This window comes from Mustela nivalis (genome assembly GCF_964662115.1).
Source record: "Mustela nivalis genome assembly, chromosome: 16".
Taxonomy (NCBI): domain Eukaryota; kingdom Metazoa; phylum Chordata; class Mammalia; order Carnivora; family Mustelidae; genus Mustela; species Mustela nivalis.
The window spans coordinates 56701376-56724252 of NC_139035.1; the positions used below are offsets into that span (position 1 = coordinate 56701376).

Below are 22877 nucleotides of genomic sequence, written 5' to 3' on the forward strand. Positions count from 1 at the left end.
AGACTTTAGGCTAAGTTCCAGGAACGACTCCCAGAATCACACTCCCAACTGGCCCACCCAGGAAGCTGATACCTCTGCCAGAATAAGGAAGCTAAAGATTCAGTAAGCTGCTATTAACAGCTCTGCCACAGTCCACTCTAAGAAATGGAGGCATCACATCCGTAAGTTTTCTCTACATAATTCAGTTTCAAGCTGAAGTCCTCCCCAGACACATCTGATTTCTAGAAACCTAATTAAATGTTTGTTCCCAGCAGAGAGGGAATCTACCCTAGAAAGTGGGATTAACTGCAGGGAACTCTACAAGTGTAGAAATGGTATTCCCACGTTTGTGGGTAACTGATGCCCCTGTATAAAGAAAGTCATCACAATGATTAACTTTTTGCATCCGGAAGCACTCTAAAATGCTTTTTACTTTTTTTTTTTTAAATCCTGAAATAAAACATAAAAATCCCTAGATCTTCCTCTAAGCATCATGGCTGCTTCAGAGTCAATGATTGCAATTATAAAAAAATTTTTTTTTTTTTTTTAGTTTCACTTTGATTATTCTTTCTCTCTTGGAGGTGTGTTTATTTTCTGGTTTTGTATGGGTAACAAAATAGATTTTGAAGGAAAAGTTTGAGTCAGAGACTCCATGTAGATACTTTTGCCTTTGAAAGTAAATAGCAATTTTTTCTCACTCTGTGAATTAAGAATATTTTAAAATGTTTAATTCTTGGAACATATTAGGGGACAAAATTATTTGCCTACGGTATGTACCAGAAATAGAATAGCCACCTACAGCAGAAAGGGCAAAACAATGTCATTGTGAGATGCTTATCAACTATATTCACTAGTGCATGAGTATGATCCACAATAATATAATAATAATAAAACAAATAAAACCAAAAAAAGACCATTTTCTTTAGTTTAGACAAAGCTACCTGACATTTGGGATGGATACTAATTGAAGAAATAGACAAAATTCAGTCAAACTTGACAACCATAGAAAGCAGCATGGGTTTCCTTTAAACAAAAAGGGAGGTGGCTTGAAATTAATACTGGGCTTAGCTCATCGCCTCTCTCTTGTGTGAATTATCTAGTACAAATACAATGCTTGTGAAGAGCTTCGAGGAGTCCATTATCACTTGCTATTGGAATCTTTGCGTGCGTACTTAATGAAAACTTTCCAAATCATCTCATGAAACTCAATCTGCTCAACCTTCCTTTCTAGTGGAAGGTTTCCTTGCCTTAGTATATCACCTGGTCAAGATTTTGAAGTAGCCACAAACTTCCATTCTCAGTAACCTTAGTCTTCCTATCTGGAAATGTAGCAGGCTCCTTTGCTTTTGCCTATGGGACAAAGATCTTTATACTAATCTACTTATCCCTCATTCCAAATGTATTACCTGATTTCATTCTTGCTGAGAAGAAAATAACTGAAATCTTAAGGGTCAATATTTTATCAGGGTCAATGTTTTTAACATAGCCAAGTCTTTAAAAAAATGGTGGTTCAGAATATCACCCAATACATTAAAGAATTTTAATATGGGTTTAGGAGAAAGATGAATACGTATACAAAGAACACATCTCCCCACTTACATATGAAGCTAAATGTATAGGTAAAAGAACACATGTAATACAATTCCTTTTTTAAAAAGTCTTTAAGTCACATCTTTTTAAGAATAAATAATTCTTAAAGGAACGAATTAGTATTTCCCTATATCTGCCTCCCATTGTCACTGAGTCAATTCAAATAATTCTTACATAGCTTATAATAAGGTAAAAGCCCCCTGATGAAATTCTAAGTTTCCAGGCCTTCCACAACACCTCTAGGGTCATCTTTCAAAAATAAATGTTATGTTTGGTCACTTCTGAAAATTCTACAAAGATTTCCAGTTATCCAAAAGATAAAGCCCAGATTTCTTAGGATTATATAGCAAACTCTTTGATCAATATAAATCATAGCCTATTCAGTCCTATTCAGCCATAAGTCTTAAGAATTTTTACTCCAAAGACTTAGCCCTGACCAGGTTTGGGGTTAATTCTGCATGGGTAAGATGTACCTTTTGCAGGTGATCGGACACTTACGAACTAATCTTGCTGCCTGAAGATTGGCAACAGGTATTTCTTAGTTTAACCTTCAACATGAACGAGCCCACCAAGATTCGCCTTCTCACTGACCTTCCAATATTTATTGCTTCTTTATTACTGTGTTTAGACTTTAATTTCCTAGTTTACCCCCCATGTCTATCACCAGGACTCCAGTCTTATCCAAAAGGCCAGCTTACTTGGACAGGTCCATAGAACCCCATAAGCCAAGGGCAAAAGCCATGACTGAATTTTCACCACTGACTGGAGATCTGACCCATTTTAGTCACCTAGAGGACACCTTGTTATTACCACCACCTTGACATTCTCGTTGCCATGATCTGTTCAATAGGGTAGATTCTTTAACACATCACTGCCAGCCCAGACAGCACCAAATGAGCCTTCCTAAGCCAACAGTATGGTTTATTTCCTGAATCCTAGCCCTACCTGTTCCAGGATTACTCCATCTTTACTAGTTCATACTTAAGAGGTCCCAACATGTTTTTGGCACATTGCATAGCTCCTCATTCTTGAATGCAACATGATGCTCTTTTTACATCAGTCCTGGCCCATGTTATTTGCTCTTCTTGGGTTTTCCCTACCTTTTCCAATTGACTAACTTACCAACCTTTCAAATGCCCTGCTTATGAAGTCTTCATTAAAACCCTAAAACTTGCTCCCACTTGGCATATGCATTGATTATAGAACTTCTCAGATTGCACTGTAATTTTTTTGTTGTTGTTCTCACATGTTTACCTCAAAAAAGACTGAGAACTTAAGGACTAGCTGAGCCCTTAACAGCTCCTTCCTTACTCACAGCTGAGACCATATGTGCCCTATAAAAAATGTCCCTGGGGCTACTCCAATATTTCATGGAGTATGTCCAGGATCCACTCCTACTCTTTTGTCCAAATCCTGTTTTAGTCTAGTACTCACTTGCTTCATATCCAAATGCCTTCTCGGATAAGAGGTGGGCTCTGCCTCTCTGCCTGGTCCCTTAAATTTAAGCCCTTAAACTGTATTCCTGGCTTTCTATTTCGGTTCCATCCTTGTATCCGCTCGAGCAACGTGCTTTTATATCCACTGGTCAGAAATACTCCAGTCTTCATGCAGCCTGGCCTCTGGGGACCCTAACATAGGTCCTGTTTGTACAGGCAGAGAGGTTGGACAAAATAAATAAAACATATTTGAGATTTGTGAAGCTTTTCCTAATGAAAGAGAACAAGACTTCTCCTTCATAAGGAATAGTTATTGATTTATGTCTTGAAAAGTAGGATGATAAGGTATCTGCTCCACAAGCCAAGCTTAGGGCTTAAGAGGCTGCATAGATGAAACCCAAAGTGACATGGGGTAAAAGTGAAGACCACTTCAGGTATTAATTTATTCAGTGAAAAAGACCACAGTATGGAATAATGGAAATACTGAAATCATGACTTCATCTCTCATACTTCCCATCCCTTCATACTGACCTTTTTATGTTCCTCAGATATGTCATGGTTTTCTCATGCTACTGAGCCTACTATAGACACTTCAAATAGTTTGGCTTCTACTATTGTTGTTGTTCTTGTTATTGTTGTTTTTTCCTGATCATATCATTTTCATCTTTCAGATTTCAGGTAAATACCATTTTTTTTCTTGGAATACCTTTTGACTTCTTTATTGTACATGGTACTCCACTCACTAAAGACACTTCTTAATTTGTTTGCAACTCTCACCAGACTTTAAAACAGTTAGGACAGGGATTATGAGTCCAGATACCAGAGTATCTGGCACAGGGTGTGGCATTTAGTTCATGTTCAATAAATATTTGTTAAGTAAATGAATGGACAACAATTATTGCTATATCTTAAGTATAATGGCTGGTCACAAGAAGAATAACAGCATGTGTACAGATGGAGTTCCAGAGACTGGATGAGTTTACTTTCGAGGAGGAATAATGGGAAAGTGGGGGAGAACAAACAAAGACGATTGATCCACTGAGACACTGAGAAGAGACGGTGATGACTAGTAGAAGATGTCATGGCCAGAAGAAACTGTTGGTATCAAAAGATATAGCTGAGATCACAGAAGATACAAAGAACCTTTGATTCAGCAATGTTTACTAATAAGACTCAGGTAGTGAACTTCAGAGGTATCTTTGGGTAAGCATAGCAACAAAAATAAAAAGTTAGTACAACATTTTAATTATCCCATAAGCCCATGGTGTGATACAGAAAGCCTGGGGAACTGCACATTTCGGCAATGTCTGTGTACAGTAATGGGAGGGGGAAGGGCAAACATCCAGTTACAAGAACAATGCCACAAAATAATGACTTTATGTCAAGAGCAAATTAAAAGGCCAGTTATTAGTGTTATATAGCAGAAACAGCATGGAAATTAATCTTCCAGCTTCTTCTCTTTCCTTAGTCAGTATATACTAGACACAGAAGCTTTGGTTTACCTTTAAAATGTAAATCAGATTCCATTACTTTCCTAGCTAAAACCCTTTAATGTCTTCCCATCACACCTAAAACAAAGTCTGAAGCTTATCATGGCTATAAGACCTCTAGTTGATCTAGCTACTGCCTGCTTCTCTAGCTTTACCCTGTAATGCACTTTTTCCTACAATCTCAGTTACAGTTATTCTATCTTCTTCCACACCTCAGACACATCGAATTTGTCCCAGCCTCAGGGCCTTTTAGATATGCTTTTTTCTCTACCTAATATCCTTTCCTTCAAATATTTAGATGACTTCAAGTCAAGTCTTAGGCAAATGTCATCTTATCAGAGAGGGTCTAGCTAAACTAAATATTATGGCACTACCTACTTTAGTCTTTATCTCCTACTGTGCTTCTTTTTTAATAGTCCTTAGCATCCCTTAACATTTTTTTTTTTATATATCTATTCTCCCAGAAGAACATAAGCCAGTGAGGGCACAGGCCTTGTCTATCTAGCTGATTACTTTATCTTCAATGCCTTGCTCATTGTAGGTACTCAGTAAGTATTTATTAAACAAGAATATAAGTTCTCCTACTTCTTTCATTGTCAATTTAGTTGTTTTCCTTTTCTTCCAAGGCTGCATCTGGAATGGAGTAATCACAACAATTTTTTTAAGTCCTTTTCAATCTTAAATTGAAAAGAAGATATGAAGTGGTTGGGGGCAAAGGCAGAATCTGGGGGAAAAAAGTCATTGTTATAGGAAGAACAATGATCTGTATGTATTACACTACACAGGTCTGGATTTGGCAATGAATAGCACCAAATGCAGGGAAGCATATTTAAAGTGAGCAAGACCCACAGGCAGAGGCCCTGCAGATGCAGTGCTTCTAGGGGATAATGACAGAGGGTTGCTACCTTTGTACAAGTGGCAGCAGGAGGAAAAGAAGGAAGTAAGGAAAATCTAGGGTCTTAAAAAACAAAAACAAGTCACAAAACATGCCAACCTACATTCAATCACATTCAAAACCTAATTATATACAATCACATTCCTACCACCAATAAGCATCCATTAAAGAAATCAGGCTTCACTATTCTAAGAGAAAGACTGCTACTAAACTAGAACTTCTATCTACAATATTATTTTAACTAGAAAAAGGCAGTCAAGATCCATGTAAAGCTGCTTTTTGAAAAAAGCAGAGGTTGAGAATTAAATTATTTTGCTGCATGAAAATTTCTAAAACAAATATGAATTATTGTAATATACCACTCCAAACTGTTTAATAAATCAATAAATGAAACAATTAATGACTTAAAAATTGGACATTTAAAAACTAATATCAAAATGGACAAAAATATTAAATGAAATATGTGTCAATTGATTGATATCCTAAAATATATTAAAAGATAAAACCATTTCAGATATTTAGAATAATTTTTAAGGTACTAGAGGGAGATCTAAATGAAATCTGAGTGAAAATATAACAAGAGGCATTGAAGAAAACCAAAGCAAAAACAAGAGAATGAAAATGAAATAAAATATAAAGTAAAAATAACTCAGTTTACAAGTGTTGAAATGAAAGAGAATAAACAAAACCATGAAACACAGCTAACAGCTAATGCAATAATATCGGAGAACCTTCCAGAAATAAGAGAGAACCTAAATCTATGTATTGAAAGGTTTAACCATGAGGCTACCAGGAAAGATGACCTAGAATGATAAATTTTCAGACAGTATAGTTACATACTAAAACAACACAACTTTAAAGAAGAATTAAATTCTTCAGGACCTTCAGGCAAAAGAAACAAATTACAAGGACAATAAAATTAGATTGGCATAAGGCTTCTCTGAAGCAACATCAAAGCATAAGAATACTGACACAGCATTTTTAAGGAATTCAGGAAAAAACATGAACCAAAGATATTTTTATGTATAATAGAACTCTACTAGTTTCACAGAGATAGAAAAATGGTTTTAAATATGTAAGAGCTAAGGTAATATTGTATTCACAAACTCTTTCTGAGAAACCTGTAAGAAAAGAGACTTCATTACCAAAAGATAATTGGAGAGATTTTGGTAAAAGGACTGAAAGTGCACCTTTAATATGTGTAATTGCAGACCTAGAATGAAAACAAGGATGAGTCTATGAGTCCAAGAATTGTATGAAACTGTTATATGTTCCAATAAAGTAGAACGCAGAATATGATCATTGAGTTTTCCAGAAGTACTAGGTGGGAGTTGAAAGACTGAACCTAAAATTTTTAAACCAGAGTGAAAGTGATAAAAAGGGAATAAAGGCACCATAAAAAGTATGGATACAAAATGAACCATTAGGACAACAAAAAAAATCCTTTTTATTTTTATTTTTTTTAATGTCAGCTTTATTGTGGTAAAATTGATATATAAAACTCTAAGATTTTTAAAATGTACATCATGGTGATCTGATATACCTATACCTATCCGTATAACTTGTGAAGAGATTCCCCTCACCTAGTTAATTAACACATACAACATCTCACTTTTTTATTTTGTTGTGAGAATATTTAAGTTCTACTCTTTAAGTAAATTTTAATTTATAATTGTTATCAACTCTAGTCAACATGTTTTATATTAGATCTTTAAACCTCATTCATCTTATAGCTGAAAATTTGTACATTCAGATTCTCTGCCCATTTTTCCATTTAATTTTATTTTATTTCTTTCCAGTGTTCCAAAATTCATTATTTATGCATCACACCCAGTGCTCCATGCAATACATGCCTCCATAACACCCACCACGAGGCTCACCCAAACCCTCATCCCCCTCCCCTCCAAAACCCTCAGTTTGTTCCTCAGAGTCCATAGTCTCTCATGTATGATTTGTCTCCCCCTCCAATTTTCCCCATTTCACTTCTCTCCATCTCCCAATGTCCTCCATGTTATTCCTTATGCTCCATAAGTAAGTGAAACCATATGATACTTGGTCTCTCTGCCTGATAGATTTCACTCAGCATAATCTCTTCCAATCCTGTCCATGTTGATAAAAGTTGAGTATTCACCCTTTTCGATGAGGCATAATACTCCATTTTGTATGTGGACCATATCTTCTTTGTCCATTCGTCCATTGAAGGGAGTCTTGGCTCTTTTCACAGTTTGGCCACTGTGGCTATTGCTGCTATAAACATTGGGGTACAGGTGGCCCTTCTTCTCACTACATCTGTATCTTTGGGGTAAATACCCAGTAGTGCAATTGCAGGGTCATAGGGTAGCTCTATTTTTAATTTGTTAAGGAATCTCCACACTGCTTTCCAAAGTGGCTGCACCAACTTGCATTCCCACCAACATTGTAAGAGGGTTCCCCTTTCTCCACATCCTCTCCAACACTTGTTGTTTACTGTCTTGTTAATTTTGGCCATTCTAACTGGTGTAAGGTGGTATCTCAATGTGGGTTTGATTTGAATCTCCCTGATGGCTAATAATGATGAACATTTTTTCATGCATCTGTTAGCCATTTGGATGTCTTCTTTGGAGAAGTGTCTGTTCATGCCTCTTGTCCATTTTTTGATGTGATTATCTTTTGTGTGTGTGTTGAGTTTGAAGAGTTCTTTATAGATCTTGGATATCAGCCCTTTGTCTGTAGTGTCATTTGCAAATATCTTCGCCCATTCCATGGGTTGTCTCTTTGTTTTGTTGACTGTTTCCTTTGCTGTGCAGAAACTTTTATCTTGATGAAGTCCCAAAAGTTCATTTTCGCTTTTGTTTCCTTTGCCTTTGGAGACATATCTTGAAAGAAGTTTCTGTGGCCGATGTCAAAAAGGTTATTGCCTATGTTCTCCTCTAGGATTTTGACAGATTTTTATGCCCCCAATATGGGAGTACCCAACTCCATAAGACAACTGCTAATCAAGATAAAGAGTCATATTGATATGTATACATTAATAGAAGGGGATCTTAGCATGCCATGCTCAGTAATACATAGGTCATCCAAACAGAAAATCAATAAAGAAACAAGAGTTTTGAATGACACATTGGATCAGATGGACCTAATGGGTATATACAGAACATTCCACCTTAAAACAACAGAACACGCATTCTTCTCAAATGCACATGGAACTTTCTCCAGAATAGACCACATACTGGGTCACAAATCAGGGTTCAATCAGTACCAAAAGATTGAGATTATTCCGTGCATATTCTCAGACCACAGTGCTTTGAAATTGGAACTCAACTACAAGAAGAAGTTTAGAAGGAATTCAAACACTCGGAAGCTTAAGACCACCTTGCTTAAGAATGCTTGGATCAACCAGGAAATTAAACAATTCATGGAAACCAATGAGAATGAAGACACTTTGGTCTAAAACCTGTGGGATACAGCAAAGGCAGTCCTAAGGGGGAAACACATGGCCATCCAAGCCTCCCTCAAAAAAAAAACTGAAAAATCCAGAATACACCAGCTCTCTTTACACCTTAAAGAACTGGAGAATCAGCAATTAAATTAAGCCAATGCCAAACACAAGAAGGGAAATAATCAAGATTAGAGCAGAGATCAATGAGATAGAAACTAGAGTTACAGTAGAACACATCAATGAAAGTAGAAGCTGGTTTTTTGAAAGAATCAATAAGATTGATAAACCACTGCCCAAACTAATCCAAAAGAAAAGGGAGATGACCCAAATTAATAAAATTATGAATGAAAAGGGAGAGATCACGACTAACATCAAGGAAATAGACACAATCAGAAATTATCAACAGTTATATGCCAATAATTTAATCAACCTAGATGAAGTAGATGTATTCCTGGAAACCTATAAGCTTCCAAAACTGAATCAGGAAGAAACTGACAACCTGAATAGACCAATATCTAGTAATGAGATTGAAGCAGTGATCAAAAACCTCCCCAAAACACAAGAGTTCAGGACCTGATGGATTCCCTGGAGAATTCTATCAAACATTCAAAGAAGAAATAGTACTTATTCTCTTTCCATTTTTTAATTGGGTTTTGTTTTCCTGTGGAATTGCATGAGTCCTTTATATATTTTGGGTATTAACCCTACATAAGATATATTTTCTCCCATTACAAAGGTTGTCTTTTCGTTTGGAGACACCAGACATGTGCACCCTTTAAAAAAATTTAAGAGAGATAAAAGAGACATCCCTCATAAAGAAAGAAACATAGTACAATATATATTAAATTAAAGCAAAATTATACTATACAAGAGGAGTCAAGACTAAACAATATCAGTAAAATCAAAATAAAAAGGATTAACTCAATAAAAGAAAAAATGTTTTCAATTTGACTTATTAAGTAAAACTGAACTCTATGATAGGTAAAAATGACACTTAAAGTGACTCTACAAGGCAAGGCAATGAGCAAATTACACAAGATGTCAGTAGAGACAGAAAGAAACACACAAATCATAGGAGATTTTAATACATCACTCCTAGGACATGACACGTTGGGTGAACACAAAACAAGAAATTTAAATAACATAATTAATAAGGTAGATATTACTGCTATATAAAGAATATATCTTCTTCTGCACTTTGGTAATACAAACATCCCTTCTCAATGGCACAAGAAATATTTACAAAAATTAAACATGTATTATTAGATCACAAAGAAAACATCTATTAGTTCATGAAATAAACATATCACTAATGACACTCTAATCATAATGAAATTAAAAAATTAGAAATAAATTCAAAATCAAAGGACCTCTGCCTTTATTTTTAAAGGTTTTTTTTAACCTTTTTAAAGGTTTTAAAAATTTTTTTAACCTATTATGAAATACTTTTGAGTAGGAGGGGAAATACAAACAGAATTATAAAGTTTCTAAAAAAACAATAAGGATAAAATTACAACATATCAGAATCTATAGAATACAATTTAAAAAGTGATGAGAGCACCATGTATCACCTTAAACAATAGAATAAAAGAGCAAAAATAAGTGAAATAAACTCTTAACTCAAAAACGGAGACCAAAATACAGTAAACAAAGAAAGTTCAAGAAAGAAATAACAATGATAAAGCAGAAATTAAAGAGATAAAGAAGAAGAAAAATAGATTGAGTTAATGAATCAAAATCCCAGTTCTTTGGGATTCAACAAAATACAGAAATCATTAGCTAAATCGATTGAGGTAAAAAGGGAAGGACCACAAAAATGTAAGAAATTACTTTGGGAAAAAACTACTGACAAAGAACATTTAAAAGTCATGGGAAAGTATTTTTTACATCTTTATGAAAATAATTTTGAAAAACTAGATGAAATGGATAATTTCTCAGGAAAATCAGTTTCTGAAAATTATCTCCAGGATAGAAAGTAAGCTTAGTAAGATCAATTTGCATAGAAGAAATAGATAAAATTATCAAAAATGATTCTATAAAATTATAACAGGACCAGATGATTTCCTAGGAAAATTCTACCATATATTTAGAGAACCATATTGGGAGAAGGAATCTACCATGGATCCTGAGCTTCCCTGTACATTCTTGCTGGTATGCCAAGGATGCAAGACCCTGAACATTTTTGACTGAAGCTATTTTTCTGGATTGTTTCCAGTGACCATCTTTGATGGATCAAGTAATTTCTCCCACACAAAGAACAAGTTTGTTTTTGCTTACTATAAATACAGTGGTTCTCCAAAGCTCAGTGTTCCTCTCCTGTAATGCAACTACTGTGATTGTGAACAACCATCTAAGACCACCAGGATTGCCCCTGTGGGATTTGTATGGGATTGATGGGAAAATAAAGCTCCGGCTGCAGCCTTTTGCCAATAAAGTTCTTAGTCTCTCACCCAAGAATTTCATGTCTTCTATTAGCACCCATGAGACAGGAATAGGCTAACTTGCTAGCTTATAAATAGGGAAAAACTACAGACCTATTCAGTTGTAGACAATCAGATAGTCCCAACACTATAAAAATATCTCAGGCCATGAAAAATGAAAGAAAACCTCTAAAGTACTTTTACCAAAAAAAGTAGCATCAGTACCTAAGCCTAATAAATATAGCACAAAAATGAAAATTATAGACCAATATACTTAATAATATCAATACAAAAATAAAACATGAAATTTTACTAAGATTCTAAAAACCATGTTAAGAAAATAATTCAACATGACCAATTGATGGGATTAATATCAGAAGTGTAAGAATTATTCAATATTAGCCTGCCCCCGGAAGCGGGGCTCGGGCCGCCGGCCTTCCCTGCCCCACAACCGCGCTGCCGCTGCTGCAGAGGGCGGTGGCCGCAGGGCGTGGCAGACCTTGTGGTTCCAGAGCGAAAGCCCCTTCACGCAGAAGGCCGACTTTAACCAAGAGCAAAAGTGGCCATCACCCGCGGACTACCAGCCACTCAGCCCGCCTGCCTTCCCGGCTTTCAGCTGTGGGGTCCGCCGCCCCTCTTCCAAGACAGTTGAGGCCCCCGCCCGCCCTGGGCTGCCGCGGGCCGGGGGTGCGGGTCACCGTCCCCAGCCCCAGCTTCAGGGCCCTCCACAGGCCCCGCGGGACAAGAAGCTTCCCGGCCCTAACACCTACGACATCTTTCCTGGGTGCCGCCTGCAGAACCCGCGCCCGCCCGCCTTCTCCATGAGCCGCTCACCGGCCTTCGCCTCCTGGCTCAGTTCCTCCCGCAGTCCCGGCCCAGCTGCCCACCACGTGGAGGGTTGCTCTAACTCGCGCTTCCCCGCTGCGCCGGGAGTGGTGATCCAGGGTGTCCGAAGACCCAAGCGCCATGACACGGGACCCTTCTGCACTGTGTAGCGCCGCCTCTGCACAGCCGGCCACCCGCTTATTCACAGAACCCTGGTTTCCTTGGGGGCCTTCCCAGGCCTGCCTGGAACTAAGGGCCTCCCCCTCGGCCTTTTGACTCTGTGGGTGTCTCTGACCCACCCTCCTGGCTGACCAACCCCTCTGTGGAGCTGTGGACATTGAGAACAGTCCAGCCCAAAGCCCATCTACCCGCCCCCCCCCGCCCAATACAGAGATGCTGAAGGTTAAAAAAAAAAAAAAAAAAAAGAATTATTCAATATTAGAACATTTAATAATGTAATTGAGTATATTGATATAAAGAGAAAACAATGTAATTATCAACATAAATGCTAATAAAGCCTCTAATAACATTTAATATCCATTCTTAATTAAATCTACTAAAGGCTAATTCCTTTTTTTTTTTAATATTTTATTTATTTATTTGACAGAGACCACAAGTAGGCAGAGAGGCAGGCAGAGAGAGGAAGGGAAGCAGGCTCCCCGCTGAGCAGAGAGCCCGATGTGGGGCTCAATCCCAGGATTCTGGGATCATGACCTGAGCCGAAGGCAGAGGCCTTAACCCACTGAGCCACCCAGGTGCCCCAAGGCTAATTCCTTAATATGAAAGATTATGAATATGAAAGATATGCCTTAATATGAAAGATATGCCTCATTCCTAAATCCACCATATTGCTTAAAAGAGAGTGTGGGGAGTGGAAGGGGGGACTACAGGCATTACTATTAAGGAGAGAATAAGGCGAGGATACCCACCAGCTCCATTACTATTTAACAGTTGACCTAGAAGTATTAACCAATGCAATTATATAGGAAAAAATAACTACAGCCATAAAACTTAGAGAAAAACTATTTGAAGATAACAGACTATTGCTAGAAAATGTAGAATATTAATAATAAAACTAAGTAAAACAGTAAAAGAATTCAGTTATATAGTAAATTATAAAATAGACATACAAACAGTAAAAGCTTTATTGTACACAAAAAACAACCAGATAGAAGATATAATGGAAGAGAAAACTCCACTTGCAACATTTTCATTAAAACAATAGTCAGGAATGAACTTACAAGAAATGTGCTAAACCTCATGAAGAAAACTATAAAACACTACTGGAAAACTAAAAGTACATATGAACAAATGGATCTCCCTTTTTTAAAAATAGTTCATCATCATCAATTATATCAGTTATCTCAAAGTTAATTCATAAGTTAAATATAATCCCAATAAGATACCAATAATTATTTTCCTTGAGCAGGAAATAAGTGGTTAAGGTGATATTAAAATTCATTTCTAAAATAAACACACAAGAATAGCCAGGAAAACATTAAAAAGAGAGAAGAGGAAGAACTAGCTGTACCAGACCTTAGAACATACTACAAAGTGTCTTTAATAGCACTGTCCAAAAGAGTAGTCATTAGCCACATATGATTAAATGGAAATTTTCTATATCCACACTGTTCAGTATGGTAGCCACTAGCCTCATGGGGTTAAATGAACTAAAAATGTAGCTAATGCAACTAAAGAGCTGGATTTTTAATTTTATGTAGTTACAAAAAATTTAAATAGCCATATATAGCTAATGACTACTGTATTAAATAAGGATATTTTTATAATTAAGTTAGAATAGTACTGGTGGGGCAACTGGGTAGCTCAGTCAGACCTCTGCCTTTGGCTTGGGTCATGATCTCAGAGTCCTAGGACTGAGCCCCACTTTAGACTCCCTGCTTGGCAGGGAGCCTGCCTTTCCCTCTCCCTCAGCCTTTCCCCACTGCTAATGCTCTCCCTCTCAATGGTGGGAATGCAAACTGGTGCAACCACTCTGGAAAACAGCATGGATGTTCCTCAAAAAGTTGAAAATAGAGCTACCCTACGACCCAGCAATTGCACTACTGGGTATTTACCCTAAAGATAGAAATGTAGTGATCCAAAGGGGCATGTGCACCCGAATGTTTATAGCAGCAATGTCCACAATAGCCAAACTATGGAAAGAACCTAGATGTCCACCAACAGATGAATGGATAAAGAAGATTATATATATATATATATATATATATATATATATATATATATATATATATGCACACACACACACACACACACACACACTCAATGAAATACTACACAGCCATCAAAAGAAATGAAATCTTGCCATTTGCGATGATGTGGATGGAACTAGAGGGTATTATGCTTAGCGAAATAAGTCAATTGGAGAAAGACAACTATCATATGATCTCCCTGATATGAGGAAGTGGAGAGGCAACATGGGGGTTTGGGGGGTAGGAAAAGAATAAATGAAACAAGATGGGATCAGGAGCTGTAAAAGACTCCTAATCTCACAAAACAAACTGAGGTTGCTCGGGGGAGGGGGGAGGGGGAGAGGAAGAGGGTGGTGGGGTTAGGGGCATTGGGGAGGGTTTGTGCGATGGTGAGTGCTGTGAAGTATGTAAAACTGGTGGTTCACAGACCTGTACTCCTGGGGATAATAATACATTATATGTTAATTTTAAAAAATGCTCTGCCTCTCAAATAAATAAATAAAATCTAAGGAAAAATAAAGAATGGTACTTGTGCATGAATAAACAGAACAATTAAGTGGAATATCATGTCTAGAAATAGATTCTCACATAATATGAATATAATACTCCATATCATCATCTCAAGCCAATGGGAAAAAGAATTTCATTAAAAAATGCTGCTAGAACAACTGGACAGTCATTTAATAAAAGGAAAAAATAGATTTATTCTTTATGCCATAATCAAGAATAAACTCCAAATGTATCTGTACTATAAATGTAATAAATGAAACCATAGAAGTACTAGAAGGAAACATGAGTGAATTCCTTTCTATTAGCCTTGGGATAAAAGAAAACTTTCTATTTATCAAAATTCAGAGGCAACATAACACTAATAAATTTGACTATATAAAATTTTAAAAACATTTTGAATAGCAAATCAAAATATCTTCATAACCGAATCAAAGACAAAGGACAGAAAAAAATCAGAAGAAATCTTATTTCCTACATCTTCTTTATCCATTCATCTGTCAATGGACATCTGGGCTCTTTCCATAGTTTGGCTACTGTGGACATTTCTGCTGTTAAATCTGGGATGCAGGTGCCCCTTCAGATCACTATTTTTGTATCCTTTGGGTAAATACTAGTAGTGCAATTGCTGGGAAAGAGAGTAACTTTATTTTTTAACTTTCTGAGGAGCCTCCACACTGTTTTCCAAAGTGGCTGTACCAACTTGCATTCCCACCAGCAGTGTAAGACTTTCCCCTTTCTCCACATCCTCATCAACATCTGTCATTTCCTGACTTGTTAATTTTAGCTATTTTAACTGGTGTGAGGTGGTATCTCATCATGGTTTTGATCGTGTATTTCCCTGATGCCAAGTGATATTGGGCATTTTTTTATGGGTCTGTTGGCCTCTTGTATGTCTTCTTTGGAGAAACGTCTGTTCATGTCTTCTGGCTATTTCTTGACTAGATTTTTTGGTTTTTGGCTATTGAGTTTGTTAAGTTCTTTATAGATTTTGGGTACTAGCCCTTTATCTGTAAGACATTTGCAAATATCTTCTCCAATTCAGTAGGCTGTCTTTGATTTTGTTGACTGTTTTCTTTGCTGTGCAAAAGCATTTTATCTTCATGCAGTCCTGATAGTTCATTTTCACTTTTGTTCTCCTTGCCTTTGAAGATGTACCTAGCAAGAAATGCTGTGGCTGAGGTCACAGAGGATACTGCTTGTGTTCTCCTCTAGGATTTTGACAGACTCTGTCTCACAATTAGGTTTTTCATTCACTTTGAGTTTATTTTTGGGTACAGTGTAAGAAAATGGCCTAGTTTCCTTCTACACATGGTTATCCACGTTTCCTAACACAATTTGTTGAAGACTGTCTTTTTTCCATTGGATATTCTTTCCTGCTTACTTGACCATAGAGTTAAGGATTCATTTCTGGGTTCTCTATTCTGTTCCATGGATCTATGTGTCTGTTTTTGTGTCAGTACAATACTATCTTGATGACTATAGCTTTGCAATACAACTTTAAGTCCAGAACTGTGGTGCCACCAACTTTGGTTTTCTTTTTCAACACTCCTTTGGCTATTCAGGATCTTTTATGGTTCTATATAGATTTTAGGATTATTTTTATCAGCTCTGTGAAAATATTGATGGTATTTTGATAAGGATTGTACTGAATATGTAGCGTGCTCCAGGTAGCAGAGACATTTTAAGAATATTCGTTTTTCCAATCCATGAGCATGGAATGTTATTCCATTTCTTTGTGTCTTCTTCAATTTTTTTCATAAGTGTTCTTAGGCTTTCAGAGTACAGATCCTTTACCTCTTTGATTATGTTTATTCTTAAGTATCTTACGGTTTTTGGTACAGTTGTAAATGGGATCAACTCCTTAATTTTTCTTTCTTCTTTCTCATTATTAGTGTATAGAAATGCAACTGATTTCTGTGCATTGTTTTTATAACCTGCCACTTTGCTGATTTCCTGTATGAGTTCTAGCAATTTTTGGGTGGAGTCATTTGGGTTTTCCACATAGAGTGTCATGTCACCTGTGAAGAGTGAAAGTTTGACTTCTTCTTTGATGATTTGGATGCTTTTTACATCTTCTTGTTGTCTGACTATTAAGGCTAGGACATCTAGCACTATGTTGAACAACAGTAGACATCCCTGTCATGTTCCTGACAGGGGAAAAGCTCTCAGTTTTTCCACATTGAGGATGATATTCACTGTGGGCTTTTTGTATATGGCTTTTATGATACTGATGCATGTTCCCTCTATCCCTAAACTTCAGAGAATTTTAACTAAGAAAAAATGCTGTATTTTGTCAAATGCTTTTTGTGCATCTATTGAGAGAATCACATAGTTCTTTTCCTTTCTTTTATTACTGCGGTGTATCACATTGATTGGTTTGCAGATGTTAAACCCAGGAATAAATGTCACTTGGTTGAGGTGAATAATCCTTTTAAAGTACTATTGGATCCTATTGGCTAGTAGTATCTTGGTGAGAACTGTTGCATCCTTGTTCATTAGGGATATTGGTCTGTAATCCTTCTTTCTGGTGGGGTCTTTGTCTCGCTTTGGGATCAAGGTAATGCTGGTCTCATAGAATGAGACTGGTACAGTTGTAAATGGGATCAAACTCATAGAATGAGTTTGGATATTTTCCTTTCATTTCTATTTTTTGAAACAGCTTCAGAAAAATAAGTGTTAATTCTTTAAATTTTTGGTAGAATTCCAGTAGGAGGCCATTTGGTCCTGGACTCTTGTTTGCTGGGAGAGTTTTGATTACTGCTTCAATTTCTTTGCTAGTTATGGGTCTGTTCAGGTTTTCTATTTCTTCCTGTTTCAGTTTTGGTTGTTCATATATTTCTAGGGAATGCATCCATGGTGGGTGTATATCTATAAAAGACTCAAGACATAAGAATATAAGATACAGATAGTGCCCAGACTGATTTCAGCATTGCATGACAAAGAGTGGAATGGATAACTACTTAGAATAAGAAAGCAGACTAAAACCCTTTCCCTTCACAGGGCCAGCCAGGGGAGAAAGAAGATGAGTAAAATTCAAAAGAAATGGCCATTCATTCTTCCATTTGATGTGTTCAGAACCATAAGAAGGTACTTATTTTTAAACATGTCTAGAAAACATATCCTCAAATTATTAATAAACATCTCTTTCAAAATTCCCAAATACTCAGTTGTCTACATATCAATGCACTTGTAAACAATTTTAATTAAATAGCTTTTCATTCAACAAATATTTATTAAATACCTAAGTAGTGCCAAATACTACTCTGTTCACTGGGGATATAAGAAAAAAAAAAAAAAAGACAAAAATCTCTGTCCTCAGAATCTTCCATTCTAGTAGAGAGTGATAAAACTGAAAGACATATCTAAGTCTATGTGTGTGTTTGTGTGTCTTTTTTTAAAGATTTTATTTTTAAGTAATCTCTTCACATAATGTGGTGCTCAAACTCACAAGACCAAAATCAAAAGCTATAGGCTCTACCAACTGAGCTAGGCACTCAGACATATTTAAGTATAAAACATGGTAGACTGATGATGGTTAAGAATGTGTAGAAAAATGAAGCATGAGGAGGAGAGGAAGGGTTGAGGCAGCTGTAATATTAATTAAAGTTTCCAGGAGAGTCTTCCTGAGGAGGTATTTGAGAAAAGACTGGAAGGATGTGAGGGAAGAGCCATATGGCAAGTTAAGAGAAAGTGTCTGGAGAGGAAATAGGGAGTGCCCAGAACTGACCTGGTGTGTCCACAGAGAGCAAGGAGGGCAAGCAGAAGGGTGATTGAAAGAGTCAGCAAGGAGCCTGAGCACAAGACTTGGCCATTTTAGGTAATGATGTTGGCTTTTATTCTGAGGAGTGGAGAAAATTTCTTAGTAAAATGATAACATGACTTAGATTTTAGAAAATCAATCTGGTGTCCATGTAAAGAATAGATCACAGGGAAGCAAAATAAGGAGCAAGGAGACCAGTAAGGAGGTTACTGAAATAATCCATGAAGGAGATGCTGCTCTCTGGGTAAAGGGACATGCAGTGAAGTAGATTTATTTTGAAAGTAGAAAGAGAATTTTTTTAATCAATTCACTTTCCTCTTAGAAGAAATATTTACATTCAGGGAATAATTTTCTATGAAGTATTTGAAAGTAAGGAATGTGTGGACTTAGGCAAAAAAAAGTCCCAGGCTGCCTAAAAGACACAAAAAAGAACATCTAGAAGGGAAAAATGGATGCAGAAAGGTAAGGGCACTTCAAACAGAAATTTTTCAAAAAGAAAAAGAGGCACCCGGGCAGCTCAGTCAGTTAAGCGTCTGCCTTCAGCTATGGTCATGAACCCGTGGTTCTGGGATGGAGCTCCATGTCAGGCTCCCTGCTCAGTGGGGGCTCTGCTTCTCCTTCTCCCTTTGCCCCTGCCCCTGTTTCTGCTCTCTCTCTCACTCTCTGTCTCTCTATCAAATAAATAATAATTTTAAAAATCTTTTAAAAAATTTTTAAAAAGAGATAATTGACCACATTGTAATTTTTCCTAGGAACTGAGTTACAGCACCTATTAGGCCACTGGGTTTTTCCCCAATTTTTGGCAGTTAGCACTCCCTCTTACCCCAGCTTAATGCCTCTGGGAGAGGCATAGAGATAGAGATAGGTCTATCTCTAGGAGTTCTTATCAAAGTAATCAGGGAAGGAGTAAAAAGAGAGAGAACTGAAGAGAAAAACAAAGAAGAAATCTAGAGAAAAGGAATAGAAAGAGGAGAGAGAAGGAAAAGAAAGCTTCAAGAGGAAAAGAAAGAGGAGAATGGGCACTCTTCTAATAGTTTCACAAGCAACTGTTCTAGCCGAGGCTCGGCGGCACTCCTGGTCCCAGCAGCCAATGTCTGATGGAGGGCATTCAAGAATATGGTTGAGCAGGGAGAAAAAGATTTCTGCCTACACCAGTTCGACAAACTTTGTGCATCAAGGTAAGACAGACTATCTGGTTATATGTCAAATATAATCACTGACCCTTTTTTGAATTAGCAGAATAGAGATTAAAATGATTTATGCTATCATTAAATTAACTCAGATTGTTTTTAATTCCCTTTGATTGTACTGTTATTTTCAGCTACAGATGTGGAAAATAATTGAATATAGAAATCAGAACTGGATGAAGTTCAACCCAAAACTTCACTGGAATTTGGTTAATCCAATCAATTTAGACAGCTAAACTAGATAATTCAAGCTTCCAAGTGGATTTTTTGGATCAAGTAATCATACAAAAATGAGTAATCTTCTTTGGCTGTTGGAATTGCCCAGGCAAACTGGATAATTGTAAAATGTCTCTCTTCTTTGTGCTGTATAGATACAGTTCAATTGTAGAAAGGTAGTTTTGAGAAACCCTAATGGAATTACATTGGCCATGGAATTTTTAATTCTCATCTCTTCTCTTAATGATTTGTTTAAACAGAATTGTGGTTTGCAATCCAGGGTTGAGGACAAACGGTGCTGGAGTGTTTATTATTATTTTGTGGGCTCTTTCAGCTTTTTATCACAGTTCATGTCCCTGTCATGATCCTAACGCAGGTTGCTAGGTCATTACTTTTCTTCCTCCTCTTCCTGACACACATCTGGAAGCTCACCAGCCTTTTTTCCTATCCAACTGCTGAGTAGGCCTATTTAGAAAGTCAGTGCCAAGCAGCAATTTTGAGTAACCGCCCTTCTCCCTTCTCTTGAATTTCTCCCCTTCCCTTCCCCCTGCACAAGCTGTGTACTCCTCTACCTGGCTCTACTTTGGGACTGACACAAGGGAAAGACACAAAGGCAAAGCAAGCCAGTGTCAGTAACAACGGTGCCTCCACGCATCTGACTATGTTACACTCTCTCCTTCTACCACCTCTCATCTATCTCTTATGGGTCATAGGCCCGAAATCCCATTTTCCCCCTCTCCATTATATAAGTAGTTGCCTTGTATAATAGCCAGCACATCAGTGCTTAATAAGAGCCAGGTACTGTTTTAGCCACAATATACATATTACATACATTAGCTCATTTGATCCTCATTCAAGTACTATGCAATAGACACTATTATTGGCCACACTTTACAAACGATAGAACAGGAGTATCACTAAGTAACCTGCCCAAGATCATCCTGCTCACAAATAGGAACATAAGGCCCCATGATTCGGCTACAAAGTTTATGCTTTTCACTACTCTTCCTCAACTACATCTCAGCAGATCTTGCTACAGCTATGTGTACATCTCCTGGCCTGGCAAACAACTGAATGGTTTTCTCTGCTGGTTTTCCTCTAGGAGGACAGTAAGCATTCCCCCAATGCATGCAGGGAATGGGGAGACTCCTCTCTTCCCAGGACCCAGGGGTCACAAGTACACCCCCATGGTGCCACGGGGGTAGAATCAGGACTAGCGCTGATGTTGCTGGAGCCCCTGTTTCCCCGAAGTTCCCCTTCCCACTCTTCTGAAAGGCTCTGGAAACACTGCAAGAACTAAGGAGCCATTATAAACTGCTGAATTCCCATTCTGGTGGCCAAAAAAGTCACAGGTTAATGTGTGGATGTCGATTCCAAGGTCTAGCTAAAAGGAAGCCCACTGGGCTAGAGTCATTCAGTTGCACTTACTAATGCACCAGGCACTAGAGCAGCTGTTGGTATTCTCCGTACCCTTGTCTGTTTCATTCCATGACAAGCATTAGCCCTTCTTTCTTTTGCTTACCTTGTTTTATTCACTCATTAATTCATGTGGCTTTTATTAAGGACTTATTGGGTAACATCGGAAAATGTGCTAAGGTGGAGAATACGAAGCTGAAATAAAATCTCTGGACTGCAGTTCCTCATAACAGCTGAGGAGTGATTGCTTGGTGACTCGTACCATTCTTGATATCCTTTTTGGCAGGAGTGCATGTGTCTTTGTTCATACAGGCTCATAAAAGTAACTCCCTGAGTACCAAACTTTTGACCATTAAGAAGCTCTTTTTAGGGGGTGCCTGGATGGCTCAGTGGGTTAAAGCCTCTGCCTTCGGCTCAGGTTATGATCTCAGGGTCCTGGGATCAAGTCCAGCATCCGGCTCTCTGCTCAGCCGGGAGCCTGCTTCCCTCTCTCTCTCTCTCTCTCTGCCTGCCTCTCTGCCTGCTTGTGATATCTGTCAAATAAATAAATAAAATCTTTTAAAAAAAAAAAAAAAGCCCCTTTTAAGACTAAACTACAGCCAATACCTGCAAATCAGAATGGCTAAAATTAGTAAGTTTAGGGCTTTCATTTCTCTGACTTTTGCAGAATTCCCCATTTTAAAATATTGGTTATTGTTGAAGTGGAAGAGAGGATAGAGGCTATGTGCCGATATCTATGTCACAGTAATTATTCCAAACCAGTTTCTAACTGAATCAGTTTGAGAAATGAATCTTTCCAAATTTGTAAAATGGGATAATGATGTCTAATTTGAAGATTATAGTGAAGAGTAAAGGAAATAATGTGCATAAGTTGCCTATATAATATAGGACACTGAAATGGCAGTGGAGAGAGGACTCTGGGTGGCTCAGTTGGTTAAGTGTCTGCCTTTGGCTTAGGGTTCTGGGATTGAGACCTTTGAAGTAGGGCTTCCTGCTCAGTGGGGAGTCCGCTTCTCCCTCTCCCTCTGCCCCTCCACTCATTCTCACTCTTTCAAATAAATAAATATATTTTTTTTTTTAAAAAGGCAGTGGAGAAAGAGGAAAGGAAAAGAACAGAATTTATGCCATGTGGTTTTTGCAGGAGTAAACATACTGCAGTACAGTAACCGCTAGGACCAGTGAAGTATCAGGATGGTGATTTTCATAAAGAAACAAAGGGTTTTTTCATTGTTTGGGGGTTTTTTGTTTTTGTTTTTTTAATTTTAGAGATCTTTTTGTCAAAGCACAAGAATCTTTTCGATATTTTTAAGTGCTTTAATTATATTCTTTCTTGGCTTTCTGTTCTCTCAGTCTAAATCTTATCCTCCACACTATTTGGGAAATTTTCAATTGCCTCACAGGACTACAATGCTTTATTTTAGCACGTGGTGCTTTTTTCTCTTCGTTTTAAAATACTGCTGAGACAAGAGATGAGCCCACATATTTCTGTTTAATAAAAAAGCAGTTCAGAAAGCCATGGTGACAA

General features: G+C 37.4%; 1 pseudogene across 1 annotated transcript in view; it reads left to right on the top strand.

The window, feature by feature from the left end:
- Positions 1 to 12478, top strand: part of LOC309849967 (protein STPG3 pseudogene) — a 37231-nt pseudogene extending 24753 nt beyond the window's left edge. The window contains exon 3 of the transcript in view: positions 11631 to 12478. The product of the transcript in view is annotated as a protein STPG3 pseudogene (transcript). The remainder of the gene's footprint in view (positions 1 to 11630) is intronic.
- Positions 12479 to 22877: the final 10399 nt, after the last annotated feature.